General features: G+C 37.1%; 1 long non-coding RNA gene across 1 annotated transcript in view; it reads right to left on the bottom strand.

Moving 5' to 3' along the window:
- The window catches only part of LOC140500499 (uncharacterized), a 51,952-nt gene extending 25,928 nt beyond the window's left edge, over window positions 1–26,024 (bottom strand). Inside the window, exon 1 of the long non-coding RNA XR_011965763.1 lies at window positions 24,974–26,024. This is a non-coding gene — a long non-coding RNA (uncharacterized lncRNA). The remainder of the gene's footprint in view (window positions 1–24,973) is intronic.
- Window positions 26,025–26,371: the final 347 nt, after the last annotated feature.

The raw sequence follows: 26,371 nt of genomic DNA, 5'->3' as shown, positions 1-26,371 counted from the left end.
AGAGAGAGAGAGAGAGAGAGAGGGAGGTCAATGACACACTCTGAGTTTGATAAACCCAAAGAAAACTGGAGAAATGGGATACTGAACATCAGTCTGGAAGAAATTATGTTTAAATCAACATCTCCTACCACATACCAAGATAAGCTTCAAATGGATATGTAACCTAGATATAAAGGTTCACAATATGAATAAATTAAAGGAACAAGGAATAAATTACCTCTTGTATGTATAGATGGGAGAAAGGTTTATGTCAAACAAAAATAGAGAGGATGGCACAAAATAAAAATAGATAATTTTGATCAATATAATGAAAAAAGTTTTTACAGAAACAAACCTAATATAGTTAAAAGTAGAAGAGAAACAAGTAAGTAGGGAAAAAACTGTTACAGCAAGTTCCTCATGTATGGATGGTTGAATACTGATGTTGTTGCTACATCATTTCAGTGATGTCCAACTCTTTCTGACCCTGTTTGGGGTTTTCTTGGCAAAGATACTGGAGTGGTCTGCCATTTCCTTCTCCAGCTCATTTAACATATGAAGAACTGAGGTAAATAGGATTAAATGACTTGCCCTGGGTCATACAACTAGTAAGTATCTGAGGCTAGATTTGAACTCAGGAAGATGAGTCTTTCTGATTCCAGGTCCAGCACTCTATACACTGTGCCACCTAGCTGCTGAATAATAATGTCATCTCACTAAATGAAGTTTTACTGGATAAGAAAATGTTTCACATAGCTCATAAACGACAGTCTTGAAGTAGATTTCTAACTAGTAGCAGGAATGGAAGAGATCAACCCTGAGGCTCTTGTGAGGTTTCTAATTACTCACTGGGGATGCTAGAAAAGATTCACATATTATTGGGTTCTCAAGTTTTCTCCCCCATTTTGGCTTCTGCCTTTTCCATTGTTATGGTAATAGTTTACGTTTCTATATAACATTAAGGTGTTCTATAGAACATTAAGGTATAATATTAAGGGCTTTACAAGCATTTTCTGATTTCTCATATATACATGAGAATTATAATTGGATGGGGACCTTAGAAAATAGCTAATCCAGCCATCTCATTTTACAGGTGAATAAACTGAGACTCAGAGAGAAATGATGTCTCAAATTCACAAAAGTACTTCATAGCTAATCTAGGATTCAAATTCATGTGTGCTAATTCCAAATCCAGTTTTTTTTCCCTTGTACCAAAATGCCCATGAAAGTCTTCAAGCATTATTTTCTTCATGGACAGATGAGAAAACTGAGGCTCAAAGAGAGGAAGTGACTTGCTCAACGTCACAAGATCATAAATCAATGGTGTCAAATTCAACTTTTCAGATTCCAATTCCAGGGATCTTTATATAACTACTCTCCAGAAATTTCCAGTTATTTTGTTGTTAACTGGGTAAGTGCTTCTTTTTTATTTTGTAAAATAGTACAATTATTTTGGGAAACAATTGGAATTATGCAAATATAGTGATTAAAATATATATATCCTTTGATCCAAAGATTCCACTGCTAGGTATATATCCCAAAGTCAATGACAAAAAAAACAAAAAAGATTCATCCACACAAAAATGTAATGTCCCAAAAGTCAGAATAGCATTAAGACTTTTGGAATGGCCATTATTTATAGTAACTGTTTGTGGTTGAAAAACAAGAAAAAAAATGGAAATAAAATAGATGCTTACTGATTGAGGTGGATCAACAAATTATGATGAATAAAGATAATGAAATATCATTGTCATCTAAGAAGGAAAAAACTGGGCCTGGAATCAGAAAGGCATAGAAAAATATATAAATTAATGAAAAATAAATTAAACAGAACCAGAAAAACAATGTATGAAATGGCAATATTGTAAAAAAAAAAAAGTACATATTATAATAATATAAGTAGGAAGAAGAGAAATAAGACCATCAAATACAAATGCTGATAAATTGTGATGACTAATCTTGGCCTCAAAGAAAAAAGTTCTGTCCTTCTCCTTCGCCCAATGTCTTTCATAGGTGGAGATCCACAGTTGTGGAACACCACATGGAACATCAGACTTTTTCAAAATATTAATTGAGTTTTCTGAATTTTTTTCTTGATCTTTTATTTTTATTCTTTGTTATAAGGAATAACTTACTAGGAGCGTGGAAGAAGAGGGATTTGAAGACAAATGAAAATGATGTAAAAATAAAATATGTCAATGAAATCAATTTTAAAATAAAAAATTATCATGAAATTGAATTGAAATTGTAGTAAATAATACGGAAACACAGATGACTTTAATGTGGGCTTTTGCTGCTCCCTACTGGGAATTCTGGCAAAGCACAGAGAGAAAAATAATAGTCTGGAGGTTTACTAAACATTAAAACAATAAACTGGCACACATTTATCTAGTACCTACTCTGTGCCAGGTTCTCCTCTATATACCAGGTATACAAAGAAAGAAACAATCCTTTACTCTTGATGGCCAAAGGTAATAATAATTATTTATATTTGCATAGCTTTCCCCCGCAATGTTTCAAAGCACATCCATTAACCTACATATTCCCTATAGCAAATCAATCTGGGAAGGAGGATTGGAACTATTATCCCCATTTTATAGATGAGGAACTGAGTCTCAGAGAGGTAAAGTTAGTTGCTCATGATCACACAGTCAGTATGGAAGAGGACCTGGAATCAAACATATAGGATCCTATGGTATAGAATTGTAAGGAGGTCTTAGAGGTCATCTGATCTCAATTTCCAGAAAAAGAAACTAAGGCCCATGGAAGTAACATGACTTGCCCAAGATCACTCATTTAGTAAATATCTGGGTTAGGATTTGAGTCAAGATTCTTGGTCCTTCTGATTCCAAATTTATGATTTGTTCACCAACACTATTCTCTATAGTCCCTGTTTGAAGGTGGAGAACGTCTGCCTGAGTCTTAAATATGGTAATGAGATACCTAGGATAAGTTTATGCCATGGTCCATATGGGCAACAACTATCTAGTTCCTAAAGCTACAGACCCTATGGGATCCATAATTTATTTCATGGGGCACTGAAATACAGACACACACCATACATCATCGTTTTTAATATGGCATAATGGTAACAAGGTGGCACAGTGAATGAAGCACCAGGTCTGGAGTTAGAAAGACCTGAATTCAAATCTGGTCTCAGACACTTAATAGCTGTGTGAACCTGGAAACCAATAGCCCTGTTTGACTCAATTTCTTCATCTATAAAATGAGCCAGAAAAAGAAATGTCAAATCACTCCAGTATCTTTGCCAAGAAAACCCCAAATGGGATCATGAAAAGTCAGACATGACTGAAAATGACTGAACAACTGCTGAAATGGCTAGAGAGGTAGAAGTGGAGTCAGGAAGACAGGTTTGAATATTGTCTCAGTTGATAACAACATATATACAGCATTCACTATGTTCTTAACTCAAGTAAGTACTATTTGTTTTACCCTGGGCAAGTAACTTTAAGTCATTAAATTAAGTCAATTGAACCTCCATTTCTTTGTCTGTATAATGGGAATACAACTCACAGGGTTACTGTGAATATTATAAAATATTACATATGTGGGGAATGAATAAACATGTTTTAAGCCAGTCATTATTCAAATACTTTGCAATTGTTATCTCATTTGGGCCTCACAAGTAACCTGAGTACTATCATTATCTCCGTTTTTCATTTGAGGAAACTGAAAAAGGGATTAACCTACCCAGTATCAAACAACCAGTGCCTCAGACCAGATTTGAACTCAGTTATTCCGATTCCAGCTCCACTACTGTACTACCTAGTTGCCTCTTTGTGTAAAGAACTTTGTAGACCTTAATGTGCTATAAAAATGTAATCTATTATTACTCAACAAAATGTAAAATGTAACAGCATATAAAAGAGTAGACATACATTCTACGGCCTGAATAAAGAATATTTCTCATATATGTGCATTATTAACTTTCAAATACATGCTAATGCTGTTGTGATCAATCACATATAAATATATTTGAAAGCATTATTTGATTCATGGCAGCTTTGTATCATCATGTATTTTCTTAATCAACAGTTATTAAAAGTATAATTACAATGACATTAGGAGTCTGAGGAATATTTTGACTTTATAAAGAAATTGGAAAAGTTTTGGGAATCACTGTCCTAAACACTTCCTCATTCCAAAATCCTGAAAGCTTGAGAGTGTGTGAGACCAGGCAGGGCACAACATTCCATGGAAGGCTGGTTTCCTAGAGAGTTACATGAAGATAATCTTTGATTCATTCTGCTTGATTCTAGAGGGTAAAACTAGGAACACACAGTGGTGGTGAAAGAAAGGCAGATTTTGGAACCAATTTAGCTTGTCGTAAGGATAAACTTCTTAATTACTGTTGTTACTGTTTGTCCTTCCTTCTCAAAAAGGACCAATGATATCATACTGGTGATGTCTCGACTTGTGTATGAACTGGATTTAAGTGAGGCAGACCTGTGCAAAGCCATCAGCCTCTCTCTCCTCCAGAGTCAACAAGGCAAGACAAGAGTCAAGATGGGCAATGGCCCAGCTCCTAAATTAAAGAGCCATCTAAAAGTAGAATGGACTGCCTCAAACAATCATGGGGTTTCCTCAATTGCAGGAGATTGGCCAGCAAAGCTCAGATGACCACATGAGGAAGAGGAGCTTTTGTTTATGGATGGATTGGACTACAATGAAATCAGAAGGCCCTTCCAATTCTGAGATTCTGTGATGTGCACAAAACTATATCCTGGATTTTTATTTCCTGGAGAGTTAAGTCTCCTCTAGGTAAACAGTAAACCATCCATACTGATAACATTTCCCAGTATAATTCCCTACCAACCTCATCACTTCATGGTACAACTGTGACCACAGAATGGGAAAAGCCGATGTTTCTAAATACCTTTATTTGAACCTGATATGAAAGATTATGCAACTAATTCTGCATAGACATTTCTGCAAATATTGTTACTGATTTTGCAATTAGTTATAAAGATAATAATTCAGCATCAATCTGATTTTATATATACATATGTAGATATATATGTATATATATTATACACATGTAGATATATATGTGTATATATATAGAAACATATACATGCACATACATAGACACATATTTGCATATGCACTTATAAGAGATATTTATAAAGTAAGGATACCGAGTTTGGAGTCAAGAAGGCCTGGATCCAAATTCTATTTCTTTTTAAAGACAGCACAAATTTGGTGTCAAAGTGTTTAATTCAAGTGAATTTAAACAACACATGACTTCGACATTAAAAATCCAAATACTTATTCCTACTACTTTACTATATAAACTCAACTCCTATACTATACAAACTCTACTGTATTTTATTATACAAACTCAAATGAAATAATTAGAGTAACTGAATAAATTAATAGAAAAAATTGTGATAACTTCTATATCAAGTAGTTATTAACTGAAATACTTATAATGATTTTCAAAGACCACAATAATAATTTTTTACTTGTGACTAAATAAAGTTTACCTCTAATCTTTTTTTTCATCATGGTCTGTCCATATAATGGTTAGATGTTTCTGGTTAAATAACCATTCTATTTTCTGACCCTGTAAGTGATCCTTAGTAACTAAATCTAAAATAATTAATTTCTGAATGTGTTACAATATTAAATATATGTTGGTCAGTAAAGGATTTATTTGAAAAACATTTAACATAAGCCACTAGGTTCTAGTTTCCACTCTTAGATCAGGAATTGGCAGCTCATAGAAAGATCTAAAAGTTTAAAAAGAATTGTCAATGCATTGACTACATAACTATGAGCAAATCACTTAAACTTATTGTCCTGGGAAACTATAAGACAGAATAGGTGCAGATCTTGATTAGTTTCCCAACCATTAGTTTCCAATGAAATCACATGCTTGGTTTAATAGATGCAGACAAAAATATGTGCATATAAATATAAGCCTATATGTGTATGAATATGCAAATATGCATGCATGTAGAAAGAGGGGAAGGAAGGAAGGAAGGAAGGAAGGAAGGAAGGAAGGAAGGAAGGAAGGAAGGAAGGAAGGAAGGAAGGAAGGAAGGGAGGGAGGGAGGGAGGGAGGGAGGAAGGAAGGAAGGAAGGAAGGAAGGAAGGAAGGAAGGAAGGAAGGAAGGAAGGAAGGAAGGAAGGAAGGAAGAAAAGAAGGAAGGAAAAGAGACACAGGGAAACATATGGGTCTTCTTCATGGAGCTTACACTTGAGTAAGAGGTTGAGATATAAATAATCATAATGATAATCTATAATATTGCATTATAAATACATCAAAGACACAAAAAGTTAAGTATTATGTGAAGTCTGAGTCTTAAGGAAGTTATTGATCAATAGGAATCAGAGAAGACTTCCTGGAGGAAATAGCATTTGAGCTAAACTTGAAAAATTGGAAACGAATTCATGATAGGTATGGGGAGGAATACAGACAAAGGCAAATACAGTGTGGATTTATGAATTCCTATTTAGCTGAGAATAATATGCAATAAAGCTGATTAAGAAAGTATCAGATCACAGAAGGCTTTCAATGCAAAACAATGGAGTTGGAAAATCATTCAGCAAGCAATAGGGAGATGCAAAGAATTTCTGAGCAAACTACATGATAACTGTCTTCAAATATTTGAAGTCCCCCTCATTAAGGAGGGCAGCTAGGTGGTACAGTGGATAGAGTATCAGGCCTAGAGTCAGGAAGACTCATTTTCCTGGTTCAAATCTGACCTCAGAGACTTACTACCTGTGTGACCTTGGACAAGTCACTTAACCCTGTCTGCCTGTCTTTCCTCACCTGAAAAAATGAGCTGGAGAAGAAAATGACAAACTATTCTAGTATCCTTGCCAAGAAAACCCCAAATGAGGGTACAAAAAGATGGACATGACCATAATACAACTGAACAACAACATGTTAAGGAGAGAACTAGACTTAATTAGTTTGGCTTCAGAGGGTATTTAGGAGTAATGAATAGAAGTTACAAAGAGCCCAATTTAGGCTATTTCAGAAAAACATGCAAACAATTCAAATATCCAAAAGTGGAATTGGACTAAAGTGCTGGACATCCTCTTCTTGAATATCTTCTAAGTCAGAGGCTCCCAGATTTACTTGGCCTACCACACTCTTTACAAAAAAAATTACTCAGTGACCTCCTGAAGTCTACTTTCTTTAACCTTTTAACTTTTTTTTTAATTTATGTCATTTCAAAAAATATATAAAGTATTTTTAAATAATGCATCTTAAATTTAATTATTTATTATAAATTTGTGAGTATTTTCTTGCATTGAAATTTTGATGATGCAGTATTGCATCATGTAACCATATAGTATTGCACTGTAAACAAGTCGTTACAGGCACATATTCCTGCCAATGCATGCTGGGCTTCCCAACAACACTCACTTGCCAACACTTGCTTGTTAAGACCTGCTGGCAGACGTGACCTCTGATTGGTTATAACTTGTATTTTGTGTGTTTATTTGGAAAATGATGTAATCACTATAAGTTTAACTCTAATTTCTTGAAATTTTCTTTTCTTCTTTCCCTACACTTCCACTGCTCCCTTATTTTTATTTAACACCCCCAATTGTACCTGAGACTTCTACTGCCCCCCAATCATTCCAGCACCACCCAGGGAGTGGTATTGTCCATTTTGAGAACCTCTGCTGGACAATCAATTTTCATATTTCTTCATATTTAGGTTGGATGAGATGACCACTTCCAGCTTTCAAGTTCTGTGATTCTGTGATCATCCAATTTCCTCACTGTACAGATAAGGAAATGTTGGTCCAGAAAGAGGCAATGATTTACTCATGGCCACATAGGACATATTTTAAGAGCTGGAATTCTAACTCAATCCTTCCAAATGCAAATGCCATCAAGGTATGAGTCATTACTACAGGGAAATGCTTCACTATGTGATTCTTGTTCTCTAGAATGATGATAATTATGATGGTGATAATAGTGATGATGATGATGATGATGACATCATCCTTGAAATTAAACAATCTTCCCTACATTCCTATCCATTTTTCTACCCCCAAAGTAGTGGAAGTAAAATCAAAAAGTCTCTTTATTAGGACACAATTTCAACTAAAACTAGCTTAGTACAAAGACCCCCAAAGGGTAATTTTCTAGGGATTCCTTTCATAATTTCTATTTTCTCTGAGACGTTGCCAGTTTTATCTCATACTGTTCGCTTACACATATCCTACACTCCAGCCAATGCAAATTATTAGTTTTTCCTGAATTCATGGGGAGGTTGTGTGGTATGAGAAAGAGGATGTCGAATTAGGAGTCAGGAAAATTGGCTTCTAGTCAGAGATTTGTCACTGACTCTGTGACCTAAGGTAAGTCATGTAACTACTCTGTCACTCTGAGTTTCATCTAAAAAAATATGATTTATCCTTCTCCTATTGGCTCAACTCCCCTACCCCCAAATATTTATAACTGTTGAAATTCGTTTTTCCATCTGTCAAAATTCTTCCAGCTATCAAGACCTAGCTGAAATGTTTTCCATCTTTTCTGTGGCAACTTCCCTCATTCCTCTGCACAGAAATGATTTCTCCTTCATAAAAAACAATAACAACAACAGATATTTCTATGCTGCTTTAAAGTTTTCAGAGAATTATGCAAACATCTCATGAAAACCTCCCAACAAATATTATAACCCTCACTTAACAAAGGATGAAGGTGAGGCTTAGAAAAATTAAGTAACCACAGTAACATAGCTATTAAATATCATCAGTCAGATCTGAACCCAGGTCCTCCTAACTCCAAGTTATTGGCACTACCAAAACCCAGTTGTCTCCCAGATATCTCTATTGGTACCATTTATACCGCTTCTCACTGCTACTTGTACATGTTCTTTCACTTTTGGACAACTAGGAGGCACAGTGGATGAAGTACCAGTCCTAAAGTCAAGAAAATTCATCCTCCTGAGTTCAAATCTAGCTTCAGATACTTACTAGTTTTGTGACCCTAAGCAAGTCACCTAATCCTGTTTGCTTCAGTTTTCTCATGCATAAAACAAGCTGGAGAACCATTCCACTATCTTTGCCAAGAAAGGATCACAAAGAGTTGGACACAACTGAATAAGAAAAGCAATTTCTCACTTACGGGACTGGGAGCTCACTGAGCTTAGAGGCTTCATGTTATCTATGGTTCACCCCCAGCACCTAACACAGAGACATGCCATAGTAATTATGTAAAATAATAAATGTTTGTTGCATGAATGTTAGTATATGAATAAATAAATGAGTGAATTGACATGTCACAGTTGCCTGGTTCATCCTAATGAATCTGGATGACTAGCTTCTCAGGATCACCCACTTATTTTTTCAGTGACATATTGGAGAGGTAGCTTAGCCTAACAGAAAAAGTATTTAGCTGGAAATTAGAACCTCTGGCAAAGAGTTTCAAGTCATTCATTTATTTCCCCCTATGTGATTTCTACCATATTGTTGCCATTTTTTACCCATCACCTAGAAGCCATCAACTTTTCTGAACCTTAATTTCCTCATCTGTGAAATGGGAAAAGATGATATTGACATTATATTTATTTAATTATATATATATATATATATATATATATATATATATATATATATAATTATATATATTTAAGAGTATAGTAGATAGAGAGCTGCTTTGGAGCTAGGAAGACCTAAGGTCAAATTCCACCTCTAACACATGCTGACTATGTGGCCCTGGACAAGTCATTGAACTTGCTAGTTCTCTAAGAAGCTTTCCACAATTATAAGTTACAAAAAGGATGTCAATTGGTATAGAGCTTCTTCATCAGGAATTAGGAAATGTCCAGTTCATGTCTCTAGTTCTTGAGTAACCAGCAAGTAGTGCTTTCTGTATAGATGAGAGAAGAGCCCCAACTTTTAGAATTTGGGGTTGGGCCATTTCTTCCAAACTTCAGTAACCAAAAGCCCTTCTCCTTCAACTAGGTGACTCAGATGGTGTAATCTTCCATTAGCACAGATTTGTCACTCTGCCTCTCCTTTCAGAGGCCAGAGAAGTCACTGAGGCACCTCTTTACTTATTGCCACCTGAATTTTCCTGAGTCATATAGTTCATCCAATTTTACAATTTAGATGTTTACAGGTGTTATAATGAAAAAAGACCAAAACCGTAAGACCCTCTCACAATTATAGCTCAGAGTTCACAAAATCTAGAAAACTAGCTATTTTAGACTAAGATTCAAGCCTCTGTCCTGTTTCATTCTGTACATACCAAGCTATTAACTGGTTTCGTCCATTGTAGTCCTTCCTTATGGAATTCATTAAGCACAGAGGATGTATAACAAGTCATAATTTTATATGAGACAAAATCAGGAAAGACATAGAGATATTGTCAGCTTAAAATACAGAAAAATTAGGAGTTAAATACACTGTCTTTTCATTGATCTCAGCTTGAACATCATTGCTTAGCAATGATAGATAGAACAGCAAGGATAGAAGGGAGGGAGTATGGTGTACCAGGGGTGGGGAACCCGCAGTATTATGGCCATATGTGGCTCTCTGGGTCAAGAATGACCCTTTGACTAAATCTAGGTTTTACAGAACAAATACTTTTATTAAGGAGTTCTGTGAAATTTGGATTCAGTTAAAGGACTTCACTTGAGAACCAATTTAAGAATTTATTCAAAGTGCCCTTGGAGTACTTCTATGTCATTAACCACTATACCTCCTCCTGCCTACTCTTCTCCAAAATTCAAAGTGAACTATTAATTCAGTTACTGTGACTCAGTTTCCTCCTAGGAGAAGATAGAGGAGACACAGACAGAGACAAAGAGAGACAGAGACAGAGATATTTATACTGCCATTTGGACCTACAATTCTCAGAAATCCATGTGTCTAGGTCTCAGAAAATCTGAATACTTAGTTAAAAACGCTTGCATTACCTTTCTCACTGGATGGATGTTTGAAAGTCATTTTGTAAATTGTAAAGTACTCTATGAATGAGAGATAAAAGTATTTTACAGGGTTGATGCATCTAGAAGAAAGTAGTTTTTATTGGTTTGGGTTTGTGTGCGTGTGTGTGTGTGTGTGTGTGTGTGTTCATTTTTGCATTTTTCAATGTAGGTAAATACAGTTCTTGATTCCTGCTTTGATTTCAAAGTTCTAATCCAGAAGTTCTTTCCTTCCCTACTAACCTATTATCCATTGTGCTCCTGCAGATGAAAGAATTGCAATAAAATAAGAGCTAAATGAGGTGAAAATATATCCCATAAAAACTCCCATTATAGAGTTTACTGAGATCTCTCTCCCCCCACCCCACACTTCGATAGCCATATTTTATTCCTTCCAGGAAACTGGAAACCTTTAATCCAGTAAGAATGCAGTGAGAATCAAAGACCAAGGGGACAACGGGTCAGGTTTCAATGATTTATTTTGTAAGTAGGAGGAGGGAAAGGGAAGCAATTTACAACTAGCCCCTTGAGAACTCTGAGTACAAAATGTTGAAGCATCCCAGTCTCTGTACAGCTCTCTCAAAGAGCAGAGCACATCAGAAAGACCCCTGGTGACAAAGGAGCTCTCCTACATGAAACTAACAAAGAAATAATCCCAGGGGTAAAAGTAGTGAAATACACACGCCAGTGAGTACTTAATAGTCACTTTTTTAAGCTTCAAGGATCAATGATTTCCCTGGGTTGAGTGCTGCACCGTTCACTGAAATTGATCAAAATCTTTCTATGGGTTGGTAGGCAGTTTAGTGAATTATTATGGCTTATGGAAGAAAGAGACAGAGAGAGAGAGAGAGAGAGAGAGAGAGAGAGAGAGAGAGAGAGAGAGAGAGAGAGAGAGAGAGAAGGAAGGAAGGAAGGAAGGAAGGAAGGAAGGAAGGAAGGAAGGAAGGAAGGAAGGAAGGAAGGAAGGAAGGAAGGAAAGAATTAAAAAGAAAGCAATCATCACCTAAAGGCCATTTTTCTGGCAACGAGCATCCCCTAGGAGGTAGAATGTTAAGAGTACAAAGGGGCATAGATTTGGAGTCAGTGCTTGGGTTCAAATCCCAGCCCTCCTATGTACGACCAGTATGCCTTTGGACATTTAACAACTTGGGACCTCAATTTCCCACCTGTAAAATAAGGAGGTTGTACCATATGGCCCCAGAGGTTCCTTTCAGTTCTAAATCTCTGATTCTAAGATCTTTACTTAGGACTTTAAACAAGAGATACACAGTCCATCACCAGCTTTCTGGCCAGACTTTTCCTCTTCCTCTCCCTCCCTCCACCTTAGTAGAACCTGACTGACCTGTAATGCCATGAATATTTATTAACTATGTGCTGAGTGCTAGACATTGTGCTGAGTGTGTGCATCTGTGGGGAGGAAGGGATTAGGAGTGATGAATGGGTGTTCTAAGTAATGAGGCTCTCTAGTGGTAATTACAAAGTTTTTTAATCTAAATGGGAGTTCTGTCTTCTTATCTTGTGGATTCAGCTGTAATTACTCTATATCTTGTGCATAATTCTTTTTTTTGAGATTTTGGGCTTGGAGAGATTTTCAAAAACTGTTTCTTTGTAGCTCTTGTCATGTGATTCATAATATTTTGTGGGGGAGGAGTAGAGGCATATACAGAGCTAAATAAATACAAAATATATAATTTTGGGGTGAGAAGATGAGAAAAAATGGGCCTCAAGTAGGAAGTGACATGATGGTGGGCAGCTAGCACAAAGATGCTGACAGAAGATAGATCATCATATGTGAGGAACAGTTAAGAAAATAGATTGTAGCATTCCAAAAGGGGAGTAATATTAAATAAGGCTGGAAAGTGATTTGGAGCTAGATGGTGAAGGGTTTTAGTCGATAGATAGAGGAGCTTGTATTTGATCTTATAGGCAATAGTGAGCCAATAGAGTTTATTGAATAAGGAAGTGACATCATCAGAGTTTCTCTTTAGAAAATTGTTTTCACAGCTACAAGCAAGATCTATTAGAAAAGTGAAATACTTCTGGTAGGGAACTTCTGTTATTCAAGCAAGAGGTGATAAGGGCCTGAGCTAAAGCATAGGAGTACAGAACAAGTATGGCAATAGAACTGACAAGACTTGGGAAATGATTAAATATGAAGTCTGAGGGAGAGTAATGAGTCAGGGGTAAAGCCAAGTTTGCAACTCTGGATGACAAAATGAATGGCACTGTCCTCTATAGAAACAGGAAAGTTTGGAAGAAATAGGGGTTTAGAGGGAAAGACAATGGTGTTAGCTTTGGACAAGTTGATTTTGAGATGCCAATATTGGAATATCCAACAGGAAGATAGAGATAGTTGAGAGCCTGGGGATGAAGATCAAAATCTGTAGTCATTTGAATAGAGATGATAATTAAGCTCATAGGTAATCATGAGATCATTCAGCAAGAAGATGTAGAGAGATTAAAATTTAAAATGGTCCAGGATAACCTTGGGAGGGATAATAATAGTAATGGGGCATGATATGGATGATGAGCCAGCAATAGCGACTATGGAGTGGTCAGATAGCTCAAAGGAGGGCCAAGAGTGAGTAATGTAATGAAAACCCAGAAAAGGGAGCATTCCCAAGCGGGAAAAGATGGTCAGGTGGTACTCAGTTTCAAATGCCTCAGAGAGATCTAAAAGGATAAGCCAACAGATCTAACAATCCTGAGACCATTAGTAATTTTGGAGAGAGCAGCTTCAGTTGTGTGCTGATGTCAGAAGTTAAACTGTACAGCCCTGAAAAATGAGTGAAAGTAAAAGAAATGAGAGGAATACATCTAGAGCAATTGCTTCTGGACATTTTGCCTCCCTTTTTATAGCATCATAAAAGGGGATGCAGTATAATAGGTTAGTATACTAATAGAGCTGGTACAAAGCAAGGAATACCTGAGTTCAAGTCCTGCCTGTAACGCATACTAACTGTGTGACCAGGCTGGAAACTATTGCAATTAGTCAGGAAAATTAGATATTTATTCTCTCAATATACCAGACCTAAGCTTCCATATCACATTCATAATATGCTTGTATTCATTCAAAGTGGACCCAGATAATTTTCACACAAACTGAAGTTCAGTCATGCCTCCTTCATCTTGTGTTTCTTAAAGTTTTGCTACCCCTATGCTAGGACTTTAAATTTATCTCTGTTCAATTGCAAATTATTAGATTTACCCCTACATTCTAGTCTAGTAAAATCCCTTTTTTTTTTTTGTTCCTGACTCCCTCATTTAGAGTGTTAGCTATCCCTCCAGATTTAGAGCCATCTGGAAATGTGATGAGCATATCATCTGTGTCTTTATTCACATCATTGATAACTGCTTCAAGATTTTTTTTATTATTCCATAAATTAACCCATTTATTGTTGGACTATGGGCTTCAGACTTTTGGTAAAGAGTAGATTTTCCTGGTCTTTCAACTCCTTCAGACTTCTGATGTCAGATTTGACTGTTACTACAGAGGTGGTATTATAGGTCCATGCACCACCAGTTACTGTTTTCATAAAGGATCCACAATGTCAGATACCCACAGTTCATCTCTTCATTTTGATCTTGCCAAAGAAAAAGCAGGTATACTTGGCATGCTGACTAATTTCAATTTTCTTCACCATTTTTTGAGGGATGCACCATTATATGCTATATATTTACCAACAATTCTGATCTTCTTAGTATATTTAGCCATGTTGCCAGCTGCAGGATAAGAGCTTGGGGCTGTTTCAAGGTTTTAATGGTGCAAGTACGTTGCTCCCCATTTTTTAGAGAAGGAACCAGATGATTGAAAAATTTAAGTTACTTCCTCATGATCACATAGCTAGAGATTTCAGAACCACAGTTATAAACCAGGCCTGTGTGACTCTTAACAGATATAATCTGCAGAGTGTGAGGACTAGGTAGAATTCATGTGAATTCAACCATGCCATTCTCATTATTTTCTGATTATCATGAAAAACCATGTATATATAATAAGTATATATAATGAATCATGATTTTGTTCAAAGTTTTAATATGATTTATTGTGATATCAATTTTACTAGAGTCAAGGATGAGCATTATCATCATATATTATTTAAACTCCCTGAGAGAAGCATAAACCAAAAGACAAAGACAGAGAACAGGGCATCTAAATGCTGGGGTGAATCTGGAAGAGTAGTGAGAATAGAGAGGTTGTCCAATGTGCTTATGTATTTCACGAGGTAATATTGCAATTTTCGTGTCTAAATATATCGGGTAGAAAATATCATTCATTCATTCATTTTTTTTCAATGAGCATTTAAATGTGTTTATGATATATTAAGCACTGTGCTAACTACTGAAGATACAAAACAAAAAGAGCATCCTCACACCCGAATGAAATAATATTTGTAAAACATTCAACAAATGGTAATGTAATAGAGTGATCTTTGAAGCCTAGAACCTAATAAAAAAAAAGGGCTGGCAATGAGGTAGTAAGCTGACCATAAAAGAAACAGGGATATATAAAAGTTCTTGTCATCACTTGCAAATTAGCTCCTTGAATGACTCAGAAGGGAAACCTAGGATGAAGATGAAGATAGGTTGAAGAATTATAAGTCATATCTCCAGGTAACCTTTAAATCATCCAGGACAGAGACTCAAAGAAGGCTTGGGAGGTGAGTAGAAGAAACATGGAACCTGAGAAAGGGAAACCTTAAAAAGCTACATGGGCTGAGGGAAGGCAGAAGCAGCTGCTCCCAAAAAGGGAGCTTTTGAAATGAGGCTTCTCTGGCTAACAGTGCATGAAGTATGATGAGGAAAAGGCTGTGCTGCTGAAAACTTGGACTACCCTAAAGATGGCAATCCTGTATCTCCTTTCTCCCGCTAGACGCCTTCATAGGAGCATGAAAGTTTTCCCTCTGGGCAAAGGGGGTTTGGATATTTACCTTTCCTGTTTTAAATGTTTCTTGTCTTTAAAAACATCAATACCTGTGGACAATTGCCAGTCAGATTGTACTTCTTGGAAATACAGTTGAGGAGAAACTACTCAAGGAAAAGCATTTCCAGAGAAGTGATAGAAATAGTTAAAATGCTGAGGTGTTTTGCCAGAAGTTCTGCCTCAGGCTGGGGCCTCAGAGCCGACAATAAGATCGAGAATATTATTGATCCTTTGATACTACTTCCCAGAGTGGAAAAGGAGCATTTATACTAGAAAACCCCATCTGAGCCAAGAGTCAATTATGGGATGATGAGGAAATAGTGGTTGAACAACCCTGATCACCACACCAACCCTTTAGCACTACTACAAGGAGTCTTTATCCTGAACTCAGTGAACTGACTTGAAAGGTCATCCAGAAAGGTAGCCTATCATTCTTCATTCTATTAAGTTGTTTCTTTTCTGACTCATTCAAGGAACCAATTCACATCTCATAAAGAAATCCCCAGACACAGCAATATCTTTTAGAGTTAGCATCAAATGTTGTTGTCATTTCTTTTCTGTTATTAGGTCCTGAGCTTTTATAGACTACTGCCTAACATAAGTTATTGTTATTATTGTGCTGAAGGGAAACAAAAGGAAATACATATAAGTAAATACAAAGTAATTTCCATGGTTGGGGTGGAAAAAAATAACAACTGAAGAAATCAGGAAGGGTCTCATGTGGGAGATAAAATTTGATCAAAGCCTTGATGGGAGCTGGAGATTACAAAAGTAGAAGTTGGAAAGGGAATATATTCTAGGCAAAGAAGACAGTGTATGCAAAGGCACAGAAATGGAAATTCCTATATGGAGAAAAGCAAACAGACTTTGCTTGGGGCAGCTTAGGTGGCACAATGGATAGAGCACTGGACCTAGAATCAGGAAGACTCATCTTTCTGAGTTCAAATTCAGCCTCAGATACTTACTAGCTAAGTGACCCTGAGTCAGTCACATTGACTCAGTTTCCTCCTCTGTAAAATGAATTAGGTAACCCACTACAATAACTTTGTAAGAAAATTCCAAATGGGGTCACAAAGTCTTGGACATAACTGAACAACAGCAAAAAAAAAAAGAGTATGTAAAAGGGCGGAATCTGCAACCAGCCTGGAAAGAAAGATTATAGTGAGACTGTAAAGAGGCCAGAGAGAAAGGTTGGTATTTTGTCCTCTAGACAATAAGAAGTTATTGGGGCTTCTTGAGTAGGGGAGTAAGATATGGTCAGAAACATACTTTAAGGCCATCAATTGGCAAAATAGAATAATCACAAAGTTTTATTAGCAAGTGGAGACACTGAAGGAAGGAGACCAGGATGGAAGTTATTGCAATTAGTCAGGAAAAGAATCTAATCAAGAAATTTCAGAGATGTTGCAATGGAAAAACTTACTTGTCAGTGTGGCATAAGACAAGGAGACCTGGGCTATGAATCAAAAGCAAAGCTTAAAATGCTAACTCTTCCACTAATTAACTGCCTGGCTTTGAACAATTCTCAGTCTTCAACAAATTCCAGTTTCTTCATCTTTCAAATAAACAAATGAGGCTAGTAATAATTGTATTCCCTTTCTCCCAGGGTATTAAGTAGTATAACAGATGGAAAAACAGAGATCAGAAAGTTTTTTTGACCTGTAATGCTTTTTATATAGTAGGTGAGATAATGATGGTATCACATTAATATAGCACATTAATGTTTAAAAAGTATTTTACAAAGATTAAGCCACTTGATCCTCACAAAAAACCTACAGGGGAGGTCCTATTATTAAATGCCCCATTTGATAGTTGATGAAATTGACACAAGATTTCTGAGGCAAGATTCTAACCCATTAGCACCAGGACAAATTGTTTTTAACCCAGTATGACAGTCACATTACTTCTCTTTTGCTGGGTTATATATATTAAGATAAATATGCCTGCTTGGATCTCCAAGGGATTAAAATCCCTGAGATATACATCATGAACAAATCTGTATCATAGGAATTTGTCAGGAACCCCCTTTTTTTGAAATTTTTGCAATTTATATAATATTAGAATTAATTGTTCTTTGAATATCCAACAGAAGTCATCTATGAATTTGTTGGGTCCTGGGCTTTTCCTTTTTTGGGAGTTCATTTATGACTTGTTCAATTTCTTCTTCTGAGATTGGGCTATTTAAGTTATCTATGCCTTGTTCCATTCATTTGACTATTAGTGTTATACCTCAGACTCAGCTTTTGAGAAGAGGGAGGGGAATCAGAGATCATCTGGTCCAACCTCTTCATTCTACAGATGAAAAAACAGGGACCTGGAAAGGAAAAATGGCTTGCTCCAAGGTCTCACAGGTAGTCTTACAGAGCTTAAATTTGAACCCAGATTCTCTAACTCCAAATTCAACATTCTTGACACTGCACAGCACTATCTCCCAATTTAGATAGCGTCTAAAACAATCCTTCATTTTATAATGGGAGAATACTGTGGCCCAGACAGGGGAAGCAGCACAAAGAGAGGCCAGTTTCTAAATCTGGCCTTCACTCATTTTAACACTGAAGACTTTTTATTTTGCCATCACTGTTGTAACAACGGGAACTCTATTTTTCCCTGACATAAGTTCTTTATTTAAAAAGAAAAAACCCACCACTGCGGCCTCTGGTTGCAAACAATTGTCGAAGCATTCGGTGCCAGCATCCAGAGAAATAAAGCAGTGTGTTTTCTTGGGCATTCTCCTTATCTTTTATCTCTAGCGCACCATAGTGCTTGGTTCTCCAGGGTGTTTTGACTACTTATCTCCTTCAGCTGCTCGACTGAATTTTCAGGCTGCTGGCTCCCAGTGAAACAACCCTCTTCTTGTGCCTCGGCTAACTCTGTGTTTTCCCTCCAGGCGGCAGGGGAGAAAATGTGTTATTGTGGGTTCCCTTCAATAGGACCCTGCATCCAAGATCCTCATTGGTCCTGGCAGGAGGAGAAAGAATCTGAATAGATAGGGTGTTGTTTGCTTCTCTTTTCAATGCCAGATTCTCAATATCCCCCCAAAAGGCACCCCAGCGTGTGTCTATGGATCTGGTTTCTGATCATTTTAAGAAGTGTAGCAATGTCAAAGCCCCAAACCATGGCATTGGAGACTGCTCAAGCAGCCCCTGAAAGGTTAGAGAGTAAGGATGGTTAAGGGGTCCCCAAGAGACAAAGCTACAAATCACATGATGGCAGTACAGGTAACCCTCTAGTGATTGGAAAAGTTCTCATGGTGCAAGGAAAGAGGTTTAAGCTAAAAGCCAAGAGGCCTGGCTTGTAATCATTACCTTAGCTCTTCTACTTACTACCATGGGTTTAGGTATGAATATCCTCATTCAAAGAATAATGAGATAGAACTATATGGTTTCTAAGACTTCTTGTAGTTGTAACATCTTATAATTCTACTCATTTGACTCCACTAATTCATGAAAAAAATTTATAGGATGTCATCAGAGATCTTTGAGTTATAGAAGATGTTCCTTTTAATGAAACCCTGTGCCTTGAAAAAGGTATGAACCTTCTTAATGCTCTATATTTATCAATAGGTTTCTCAAAAGTCTTAGTGCAGTTTTAAGTTATTAAAATACTTTAACCTACACTAACACTTTGGGGACATTGTATCTAATAATATATATATATAGGTCATATCCCTGCTTCTAGATATGTTAAGCTCAATGTCGTATTTCACTGTAACTCAACAGTTATTGAGTGCCTACTAAGTGGCTAGCAAGATGCTCCATCTTTATTAAATGACTGATGAGTAAATGACTAAATGGAGAAATAACAGTCAATCAAATGTCGAAGGTGCCTGACACAAAGTGCTTAACGAATGTTAGAAGCTAATGGGAGGCACACAGGAGCCTTCCTTTGCTCTCTCTCCATGAAGCAATACTTTAGCAAGAATGGCACAGTATAGAGCTTTTTAGTATTTTTTTGTTGGTGAACCCTTTGGTGGTCAGATGAAACCTAGGAACTCTTTCTTGGGATAATATTTGTTGTCAATATCCATAATTAAAGGAAGGTGCTAAATTTCTGTCAGAGATGAGTCATCCAAGTTCATAGACCCCCTGAGATCTATCTTTATTTCTCCCTATTGAAAATTTAGAGTAGTAGATAAAACTTTGGGTTAAGAAAGACCTGAATTCAAATCTCACCTCATTTTTCTAATCAGTAAACCCCAAGTTAACTGGGTAGCTTCCAAGCCATCAAAATTTACCTTCCTTTGGAGAGGAGAGCAAGAAGGAGAGGGAGAGAGGGGATAAGCTGAATTACCCCACTGTCTGGGTCTCCATTTAGGCAGCCTGGACTACTCAAAGGTTGTGCTTGTCCTTTGTTTGTGAAGAGGACCATGATGTCAGGGAAATGATGATATGACTTGAAGTTGAATGAGAGAGGGGTATCCAAGGTCAACAGCTTCACTTTCTCCTCCAGAGCCATCTGGGTCCAGTGGCCAGATATTCATCAAGAAGACTGGAGATGGCCCAGGATGCAATGGGAGCTTTTCAAGTTTTCTCTCCAAATGAGATAATGCCCATTTCATGAATATGCCTCTTTAAGAAGTGAGTCAAGGGATGACTCCTTTAATTAGCAAAAAAGAAAAAAACAAAATCAAGCTAGGTGGGGAAGACCCTCAGCGTTGCTGTTCCAAAGAGAAACAGTTACCACTGACATTCATTCTAAGCCAGGAGGGCCCAAAATATAGCTGTTAAGTGGAGCTTGGGCAGGGACCTATTGTGGTCCAATCTATGAGCTTCAGAGTGAAATGAGCTTTAGGCAAGTCATTCAACCTCTCTATCACTTTCCTCATCTGTAAAATGAAGGCTTAGTTAGGTGCAATTTCCTCTAAGGTTACTTTTGCCTCTAAATCTATGACTCTATTAATGGCAGACTATACACCCAGCACCATGAAAGAAAGAAAATAAATAGAAAACATATTCCTTGACGTCAAGGAATTTTTCAGTCTTGTTAAGGAAGCAAGATTAATGATGTCACATTTCTATGCTGTTTTAGGACGTACAAAGCACTTTCCTCACAACTCTGAGAGGTAGAAAATGCAAAAAGCTTTTTCCCCATTTCCCAGATGAGGAAACAGAGTCTGAGAGAAGTTAAGTTCACTGTCACTTAGGTAGGAGCCAGGATCCAAATCCAAATCTTCTAATTCCACATGGGGAAAGAGTGTTGGAGCTACAATCAGGTGACTGAGTTCAAGGCAAAAATATACCATTTTCTCACTGTCCTAGAGCAACTTTCTTATACTCTCTGATCCTCAGTTTCTCTACCTGTAAAATGAAGGACTTGGGCTAAGTGATTGCTGAGGTCAGTTCTACTAAATGTATGAGCCTATTAAGCTTCCTCTCCATTGCATTACACACTGCCTCTTTGAACCCACTCAAAAACCCTATTCAGGAAGCAGTTAAGTAAATAAGTATAAAAATGTGTGAAACAGACTCTAAGTACTAGAGGAGGTTAGAAAGGGAGCACTTAATGTGTACCACAGTAGTACCATTGGATGTCATCTTTGTGGACATCTCTTCCAAGAGATGGGACTTGAGTCTTTTGATGAGTACAATGTATATAAATAGGAGTGACTGAAGGAAGCCATTCTAAACAGGGGAAACAGCTCAAAAAAGGCATCAGGGTGACTAGTTATACATTTATCTGCCTAGAACAAATAGTAACATCTCAGGTAAGCCCTGTATTTCAAAAGACTAGATAGCAACTCTCCAGTTTTCTAGGGATTAAAGGTCATTCTTGAAAATGTGAGCCTAAAGGCAAAGTAGATATTGCTAAACAGAGATATGTATGGAATAATTTTACACACACACACAAATACATACACACATATATGTGCATATATGTATATATTATACTATATACACATTTGTGTCTAATGGTAGAGGGCTGAGGGAGGGAAAAAAGAAAAAAGGTTACAAGATAACTTTATTATATATTTAAAAGGAATATCAAGTTGTACATAATAGATCTGTGGTTTCATGTGCTATCATTTTTTTTATTTGCAATGTTATAGAAATGCTTGTTTTATTTCTTAAGTTAAGAATAAAATAACATTTGAAAAACTCACTGGATTCAACCATAAGGACCCCAAGTTCATGTATTACCCCTGGTTCTTAGCTCTTCTCCTTACCAACTATTTTACACTTCCAAGCAGCTGCAGCATGTCCGGAGACCACGCCCTAGTAAACCATTTCAGCAGATGGGTCAAACCAGGTTGAGGGTAACCAAGGGTTCTCAATCCCATCGGTAAGTTAGGGGAGTGTCTACCCCAAGCATGTCAAGACTTCATCTGGTGGAATGCACATTTGAGAACAATTTGTTCCAACGGCCATGAAGATGGATGAAGCAGGCGATGTGGGGCTCTTTGAGCTTGGTTAGACACCAAAGATACCAAGGTCATCCACTGCATCCTGAGCCATCATCAGCCATCTTGACTCTATCTTGTCAATGGACTATGATGACTCTGGAGGAGAGAGTGAGGCTGATGACTTCATGTAACTCTGCCTCACTTAAATCCAATTTATACATGAATCAAAAGATATCACCCTGTGGTAGAGCATTCCAAGCTCATATTGGTCTGATCAGCCACAGTTGGACACACTGAAATTTCACTTTACAATGGTGATGTCATTTTGGTCCTCTTCGAAGATGAAGGACAACAACCAACCAACTGTTTTATACTATGTAAGTGATCTAGACTCTGTCAATCTCAGTTTCTCTATCTATGAAATGGAGATCAAAATATTTACCCTGCCTACTCTCTCAAGTATTTGTTATAAAGAAAATACTTCATAAATTTTTGAATTCTATGGAAATGAGTTATCATTATTATCCTGGGAGCCTGGGCTGATCCAGTCAAGGTTGACATATGTCTATCCCTCTAGGTTAGCTATCCTTCAAGTATTTGATGACAATGGTTATGCTCCACATCTCACCCTCCGTCTTATCTTCATATGTTTTCAAGTATTTGAAACACTATTATCCAGAAGAGGAATTAAATTCATTCTGCTTGGCCCCAGAGGATAAACTGGAAGCAATGACTGGAAGTTAAATGGAGGCAGATTTCAGTTCCATGGGAGAAAGAACTACCCGACTATTAGAGCTGTCCAAAACTGAAATGAGCTGCCTTGAGTGGAAGTTACTCATCACTGATGGATGCTCAAGCAAACAGTAGCTGATCACTTGTCAAAAATGCTGAAAAAGGGATTTCTACTTCAGATAATAGGTGGCCTAAATAATCTCTGAGGCGTCTTCCAACTGAGAGTTGTTTTGTTTGGGGGTGGGGGTAGGAGTAGGGGGTTGATTCTATGAGTTAATGTGTAAAATGGGTGTATAAAAACCTTTCGTTATGAATAAAAGAAAATCCCTGGGTCCACATAAGCATCATTCATTTAAGGTACTGAATACTGGGAGTGCTCCCAGAAACGTGAGCCAATATTTTTTTAATTACTGCTTTTGGTTATTGCCAATACTATTGCTGTTATGAAATCAAAAACTTTAGGGTCATTTTTATAATATACATTTTTAGAGGAGACCTGACAACAGCTTTGGTCAGATGAAAATGGCACAAAACTTGGGGTGGGGAGACAGGTTCTAAACTGCATTCTGTTGCTCAACAACAGTATTACCTTGAGAAAGTCCACTAACTTCTTTGAGTTTCCATTTCCTAATTAATAAAAATGAATTATCTTATCTTATAAATCTTAGGAAAACTAGTTTCTAGCCTTGAATATGCTATCTGCTCACTGTATGACTAGGAATAATTCAATTCACTCCTCTCTTGGAGCATCTCTTTTCTCATCTGTAAAATAAGAATAAGAACTACTCAAGTACACGTTCAGAGTATCAAATAACATGTTCATAGAATTTAGAGGGGAAGAAAGCTTAGAGATCATAAAGAACACCTCCTACCCCAAAGAGTATATGTGTGTGTGTATGTATGTATGTGTGTACATATACACATATTTTTGTTTATATGTATGTATATATAGACACCTGTGTGTATTATGTTCATATATACACATATATGTATATGTGTATGAGAGTATTGTTGAAAAAAGTGTCCTAAAGAGCAATAGAGATGTACACAGTAGACTTGAGTAGGCAGGCTATGATGCATTACCAGTTTTTAAAAATTGTGTAGGAAAAATGTTGTTAAGAATATTATCTGTGAGATATATAATAGGAAAAGATAGTGAGGTGGTCCTATGATAATGAATGAATAACCCATGTATTCCACTAGTATCCATACAATATACAGAAAAATATACAGGAGAGGTCCAAGCATGAAGACTTCAGTTTGAATCCTGTCACAGACATGTACAAGTTTTGTAACATTGGACAAGTCACTTAACCCTATTTGCCTCAGTTTCCTCATCTGTAAAATGAGGATAATTGTTGTTCAGTTATTTTGGTTGTGTCTAGCTCTTTGTGATACCATTTGGGATTTTCTTGGCAAAGATGCTGGAGTGGTTTGCCATTTCCTTCTTCAGCTAATTTTACAGCTCTATATAAACACTGGCTATTATTATCAGCAAGAATAAAAACTGTTCCTGCCTTCTCACCTGTCCCTGTTCCTGTCCCACCACCTGTGAATATGTGAAGCACACTCTCTCTTCCAGGAACCCAAACCAGTACTGAGTTTGACTCCTCTTTGAAGACATCAATTTCTATGCCTCTATCACTCATGCCCATTTTGAACAGCTGAAAGCTGACCTATCTTTACCACACCCATGGAAAAGATACTAAGGGATGTCAAATTAGATAAATCACAGATCCATAGCATTCTCTTGGCAGGGGATTCTGCTTGCATTTCCATTATCCAGAAAATTTTGTGGGACTTTTTCAATGGCAAGAAGATTAACAAAGTATTGGGATCGATGAAGCTGTTGCTTGTGGTACAACTGTCTAAGCTTCCACTTTGGGGATAAATCTAATGATGTTCACCCTTCTTTCCCTTGGTATTAAAGCTGATGGTAGAGTCGTGACAATTATCAAATTTAATAGAACCATACTCACCCAGCAGACACAGATCATTCCACCTACTCCATCTAACCTGGTATATTTACCTAGGTTTATGAAAGTGAGAGAGCAATAACAAAGAATACCAACCTACCTGATGAGTCTGAGCTCATAGGAATCCCTCCAATCCTGTGTACGTTTCTCAGATTGAAGTGACCTTTAACATTGATGCAAATGACATCCTCAATGTATCTTCTATGTATACAAGCATGTGAAGACTTCCTCCAGCAGAATGGACAGATGAGAACAATTTGTTCCAATGGCCATGAAGGTGGTTGAAGCAGGTGCTGTGGAGCACTTAAAGCCTGTTCAGTCACTGAAGACACCAAGGTCATCCATTGAATCTCAGCCATTGCCAATTATCTTGACTTTTGTCCTGCCACTGGATTTCAATGACTCTGAGAGAGAAAATGGGGTTGATAACATTGTGCAAGTCTGTCTTACTTAATTCCAGTTCTTGTGCAAGTCAAGACAGAACCCTGTGATGTCATTGGTATTCTTTGAAATGAAGGACAAGCAACAGATATGGATAAAAACAGAAGCAAGGAGATTAAGCTGGCTATTACTAATGACAAGGACAACCTGAGTAAAATAAGAAGACATTGTGTGTGTGTGGTCTTGGAAGTGGAGAAATACAAGGCTAAAGCAGAGGGACAAGGTGTCTTCAAAGAACTCTCCAATTTTGCTTTCAATATGAAAGCAAATGGAAGATGAGAAAGTCTGAAGCAAAAATTGTGATAAAGACAAACAAGATACTTGACAGATGTAATTAAATGACAAACTCGCTGGATAAGAACCAGTCCGCCAAGAAGAAAGAAAATGAGCATTAGTGGAAAAAATTATCAAAGCTCTTTTAACCCATCATTACTAAGCTGGACCAGAGTGCATGCCTGGTGGATCAGCAGGTGGTAGAGCAGACCCACCTGGAGGTGCTTTTTCTGAACCCATCACTGAAGAGGCTGACCAAATGCGCCAGAAGAGTATTCCATGCTTTTCAAAAATTGAAGGACTCAGATGTGTAACTAAGAATGAATGTAGTGGTGGTTTTAAAATCACTTTGGAACTACTATATAAATCTGGACATTTTAAATACTTGGATATGCAAAGTGAGAGCAGTGAACAACATTGCACTTTATTAGTACTCTAAACAAGTAGAAATGCAATTCTTGTCCTAAGGAATAAAAACTTATTATAAAAATGGCACCATAAAAAGATAGTTGTGTTTCAGGCAGCTTACCAGTTGAATCCAGTAATGAAAGAACTCAATCCTTGAAAGGTAACTGCATTTGGAGGAGGGGATTTCTTTCTCTTCCCTGCAACACATCAACCATGTAACTACTTGACTAGGAGACAGTCACTGAAGGTCAGAAGCAGCTTTAAACAGTTTGACTCCTGGCTGTGGAGACTCAAAGAGAGCCAACCATGGCCAATTCCAATTTAAGCTGAAGAGAGAACTATGAGGAGAAAGATGCCCCACAGTTTTGATGTTGTA

This window comes from Notamacropus eugenii, chromosome 4 (genome assembly GCF_028372415.1).
Source record: "Notamacropus eugenii isolate mMacEug1 chromosome 4, mMacEug1.pri_v2, whole genome shotgun sequence".
NCBI lineage: Eukaryota > Metazoa > Chordata > Mammalia > Diprotodontia > Macropodidae > Notamacropus > Notamacropus eugenii.
The sequence above is the reverse complement of the archived record's forward strand: the minus strand, read 5'-3'. Positions and strand labels throughout refer to the sequence as shown.